We start from the raw sequence: 5610 nt of genomic DNA, 5'->3' as shown, positions 1-5610 counted from the left end.
AGCTTTCTCCCCTGCCTTATCTTGCTTCGCAGAGTACTCTTTCAATAAACCACTTGCCCAGGGTTTCATGTTTTGGGCTCTGCTCATTGGCAACCTGACCTCGAACAGGGCACAAGAGGGAGGCTGGAAGGTAAAACTACGACAGAAGGGACTTGCTTCTTCCTCTCACCTTGCCGTTCCTGTCTGCATCTCTCTGGAAAGGACCCCTTATCTTGTGTTATGAGTCAAATTGTGTCCCCCCCAAAAAGATGGTAAAGTTCTAACTTTTAGTATTGGTGAATGCGACCTTATTTGAAAATGAGGTCTTTGCAGATGATCAAGTTAAGATGAGATGAATCTTAATCCACTATGACTGGTGTCTTTATAACAGAGAAATGTGGACACAGAGACAGACATGCACAGAGGGCTTATGATGTGGAGACACAGAGAGACACTATCTACTAACCAAGGAGAGGAACCCCTGAGGCTACCAGGACTAGGAGAGAGACTGGAGCAGATTCCCTCTCAGATCTCTCAGAGGGAACCAACCCTGCCTACATTTTGGCTTCAGACTTTGGCCTCCGGAGTTGTGAGAGAATACATTTCTGTTGCTTTAAGCCACCTAGTTGGTGGTACTTTTTATGGCCCAGGAAACTAATACACCATTAGTGGCTGTTGGTTCCAGCCTCCAGTGCCCTTCCAGCATGCCCAGAATCAACTCATTTCACCATCTTGGGGGCCCCACTGGGCAGCAACCCCCAATCGGCAGTTACACCCGACTCTCCTATCAGCGTCCAGGTCCTGTTAGCCCTAACTCCCCTTGCGCCCCACCCCCTAGGGTAGGAGCTGCTCCCTGCAGTTGCTGCTGTGCTTCAGCGTTTCCTTTCTACGTTTTCAGTTTCCTGACACCCATTTAACCAATTCCTTATATTTAATTTGCTCTATGGAGCAGTTTCTTTATCTCTGACAAGACCCCCGAGTGAGTACCATTTCATTCTGAATAAAAGCCAAAGTCCACAATGCAGCCTATAAGATTCTATGCTATCTAGATCCCTGGCTCCTTCCCTGTGCTCATTCTTGTCATTTCCTCTGTCACCTCCTCTGCTCTAGCCACACGGTGTCTTTGTTAATCCTTAAACACACCAAGCATGCTTGCCTCCTGGCCTTTGACTTGTTGCCTGTGCTTGCAGACATCTGCGTGCATGTGGCTTGCTGCTTCAAGTTTTGGCTCAAATTTCTAAGCCCTAGTCTCCACCCATACCTCTGTAGACACCTTTCCTGACACTGTACAGTCATAAGCTGCATGACAGCATTTCAGTTCAATGACAGACTGCATATACAATGGTGGTCCCATAAGATTATAATGAGGTTTAAAAATTCCCATTGCCTAGTGACATCATAGCCGTCTTAACGTGTCATAATGTCAGTAGGAGCAAATGCATTACTTGCATGCTCATGGTGATGCTGGTGTAAACAAACCCACTGCACTGCCAGTCATATAAAAGCATAGCACATACAATCATGTACAGTCTATAATACTTGATAATGAAAATAAACAAGTATGTTACTGGTTCATGTATTTACTATGATATACTTTTTATAGTTACTTTAGAGCATACTCTATTTATAAAAAAATTTTGCTGTAAAGCTGTATGCTGTTACGCCTGCAGCAGCCTCACACATCTCGTGTTTACCACGTCTCTTGAATGCATCATTTTTTCTTGTGCTTGCTTTAATCTTCTGTATTTATTCTTTGGCTTTATTGACTGCCCTTCCTCTGCAGAATCACACTTTATAGCAATGTCTCCTGAAATTCCTTAGTGATAATGCACTTTAAGTGGCATCTTCCCTTTGCTTAAGAATTTAAAATTTTTATAATGCAAATACTTCCTCCTTTTCACACCTTTAAAAAGTATTAGGTCAAACAAGATTGGCCATTCAGCAGTATTTATTGACAGGTTGTCACTGTATGATGAGACTTTGCTGGGGTGATCAAAGAAGGAAATGTAATTCCTGTCCTTTTGGAGCTTACCATCTCATGGATATTCAGCTTCCATGTGTGAAAAAAAAATCTGAGTTGCCAACAGTGCACAAATGAAAACAGAAAATATATGTGCTGGTTAGATGAGATGCAATGGCAGAAGGGCTGTTCAAACCAGAATAATTCCTACAAATTGAGTGGAAAGCCAGGATTTAAAGATGGATGAAGATACGAAAGAAGAAAGGATACTTGCAAAATGGCAAATACATGAGTATAACTTGGTTAGTTACCTAAAGTCTGTAAACTACATTATAAATTTGTCCTGTAACCTTTACTTTTTTAGTTATATGCTTTATTCTGTGTTTTCCCTTCAATCTATCATATTCTAAAAATGCTTCACTCTATCATATTCTAAGAAATCAAATGCTTCTGTACTTTGAATAGTAGGATGGAGTCACTTTATAAACTCCTTCAGACTCATCCTCAGGTCTCAGCGGAAATTTCATTTTCACAGAGAGGCTTTTTCCAGTCACTAAATCTGAAATACGTGTGCCTTGTTATGCTCCAACTTGGTATTTCTTTCATAGCCCTTCTTATAATTTACAATTGTAGTTTCCTTACAAGATTAACTACCTAGAGGTAGGTGTTTGCATTGTTTTTTTTTATTACTGCATACATATACTTAATATGTACTTGTTGAAATAGAATGAGAGTCCATATTTCTGTAAAGGCCAGAAATCCATATATAAAACCGATTTCAATATCCAAAATAATTTTATTTTATAAATTTACCAAATGTGCTAACTTCTGATACATAATGTACATCGAAATCACTATATGTACGTACATATTTATATATGTACATACATAATTCACATACATGGTAACATTTGGAGCTTCGCCTATTAAATTTCAATTGTGTCAAACATTTCATCTTTTACAATAAACCTAAATTGTTCACGAGAACATTTAATCTACCTGAAGTAAGGGATGTAATCCTGGATAAGGATGGCATATGGGGGTGGGATGGTCCGAGTTGCCCCTAGCCCATACAAGGTGCCTTGGGTCAAATGAGAAACAGGAGCCACATTGTCTGGGTAGACACGGTCATGCATCAAGAGACTTCTTTGTGAGTGAAGCGCGGGCAGGACATCGGCTCCCATTCACCACCTCGGCCAGGTGCCCTTGCTCAGGGCACAATCTGTATGTAGGCGGCAGTCCTGGAGGGGCTGCTCAGTACTGGTGTGAGCAGAAGACAGTGATCTCGCCACCCTTATGCACCTCCATTCCTTGCTTTAGAAAGATCGATTTAATTTGTCTAGCTGAGTTTGGTTGGGTAGAGGTCCCTTCTTTTCACCACTTCTGACGATTTAGCTGAAGAGGGCGATCTCCCTGATGAAAGAAGACCATTTTTCATGTTCAAGTGTACAGATGGCTGGGCAGCCTCCAAGGGGGCTTTCAGGGTTTAATCTTAGGAAATAACCCAATGTTGATTCCTGATTCCTAGAAAATTATGCTGTCAATCTGGCTGTAGGTGAGCTTTGCAATTTCCCTCTGTGAAAAACAAATCAGAAGTTAGTTCACATGTATAACACTGCTTAGTGACTATTTGGAAATTCTATCAGTGGCACTGAGAATAAGCTCACCTATCTCATCAGTGACACTATTTATTGACTGTCATAACTAACAACAGATGGAATCAATTCTGGCTCCCATGTATCAATAAAGAACAAGTTTGTCTCATTTCCGTAATCCTTTATAAACTCCCTACATCTTGAAACCTAGGGTCATAGGTTATAACAGCTGCATAATTTTTTAAAACCAAAATTAATTTACCTTTAAGTATCCTTAGTCTTAAAGTACAAGCATAAGAAAGTCCTGTTTTTAAACTACTAAGATGGATTAATCACCTGGAGCCAGAGCTCAAACCACTGAAATGTGATTTTTAAAGGTTTTTATTTTGGATAAAGAACATAAAACTGGTATTTGGGAATAAAGCCTTGGATAGAGAAAAATCAACCTAATTTGGGTCCCTGGGTCCTGTTTTTTAAACTACCTAATTAGATGAGATTGTGCAAGTGATTTAACCTTGATGGGGTTCATCTTCAGATCTGTTTATTAAATGAGAGTTTAGAGTCTTAAAGCCCTTATAACTTTATGATTTATTTTATATTAAAATCCTCAAAGCAGGAAGAACGTCAGATAAAACGTCTGTGGATCAGAAGACGCATTTGCCATCACATGTACACAGAAGTCATGTGAATACACCAGCTCCTGGGAGAAATGGTAAGTTTGTTATAGGGACCCTACACTGAACTCAAGACTGGATCAAATATTCCAGTACATTCTTTTTGGTTATTTTAACCGGTCACTCTTTCTAGGAAAAACCTAGCTTCACTAGTAAAATAAATCCGGGCCCAGGAAGTGAAACGGGCACAACAAGCCTTATCCAGCCACTGCGCCAGCCTTAACAGTACAATCAGCTATCCATCTCCAACGTCACCAACTTCCACGTTAGCTCGGCGAAATCTATGTCCCAGAAGTACAGCAAATCCATATATGGCAAACATTCCTCCATTGCCAAAATGCGGAAACTGCCTTATCTCCTCTTCAAAATCCATCCACCAAAAAACATCAGCTCCCATGTTAAATACTCAAGTGGGCAGAAAGCACATTTTTCATGCAACCCCTTAGAGGTTCGTCCTGATGCCGATTTGCAGGGATTCTGTAAACGTCAAAGCACCACTCGTGATAATATACAGATCATTTTAGAAACACTTTTCTTTAGGCAGACTTTGTCTAACTGGGGAAGACTTTCATTTATTTAGGTCCACAAGATATACAGTGCATCCCGCTTCTGGACACCCGCAAACCTGCTAGGAGTTCTCCCTCCAGAACTAATGCCTCTATATTTAGACCTCCGGGGAAATCTCCCCAGGATTTGTTGTTTTTTTCATTTAAAATGAACGGTGATTCCTCGGCCAGCTGCTTCTCTTCTCGTCCACCTGGGGCCGGGAAACCTGCGATCCCCGGGAGGTGCCAGAGGGCGGGGCTGAGTTCCAGCGCACAGGTGGGGCCCTGGAAGGGGGCGTCCGAGGCCAGCCCGCCCAGGCTGGGGTAAGTCCTCCCGTAGGCAAACTCGGCCGCGACACCCCAGCCCACGCGCACGCGCTCGTGCCGTTTCAGTAGCGCGCAGGACCTTCGACAAGGATGGAGACCTCTTCTCGAAACAGTCTTCAAACCATCTCTCCCTACTCAGCGGCTCGCAGCATCGGCGTTGTACCCCCGCCGCTAAATCAGACCCCAAGGAAGAGCTTTACCGATTCGAACTTCACACTGAAAATCACCGGGGCACAGGGGGAGTCGGTGCGGGCCAGGAGCGGGAAAGGGGTCGACGAGCTCCCTCCCGCCTACGCCAGCCCACTCGGTTCATCCTCCTCCAGGGCGAGGGGCGGGCCGGGGCCGGGGTGGGGAGGCCCTGAAAGGGGCCCCTCCCTTCTCACCTCCCGCGGCCCACTCTTACTCACTTTCTCTCGGAGCCTCAGCTCGGCAGCCTATGGCTCAACGTCGTGGAGAGGGGGCGCGGGCAGGAGAAAGGAGCCAGCGGGGACTCTCGGGGCCGCGCCCTCGTCCAGGCCGGCCGGCCGGAG

At 43.8% G+C, this 5610-nt stretch overlaps 1 protein-coding gene across 1 annotated transcript in view; it reads right to left on the bottom strand.

The window, feature by feature from the left end:
• Positions 1–2837: 2837 nt before the first annotated feature.
• ANAPC10 (anaphase promoting complex subunit 10) overlaps positions 2838–5610 on the bottom strand; it is a 261204-nt gene continuing 258431 nt past the window's right edge. Inside the window, exon 6 of the mRNA XM_015585067.2 lies at positions 2838–3514. The gene's annotated coding sequence lies outside the window, so the exon portion shown is untranslated. The remainder of the gene's footprint in view (positions 3515–5610) is intronic.

This window comes from Pteropus alecto, unplaced genomic scaffold (genome assembly GCF_000325575.1).
Source record: "Pteropus alecto unplaced genomic scaffold, ASM32557v1 scaffold50, whole genome shotgun sequence".
Classification (NCBI taxonomy): Eukaryota; Metazoa; Chordata; class Mammalia; order Chiroptera; family Pteropodidae; genus Pteropus; species Pteropus alecto.
The sequence above is the reverse complement of the archived record's forward strand: the minus strand, read 5'-3'. Positions and strand labels throughout refer to the sequence as shown.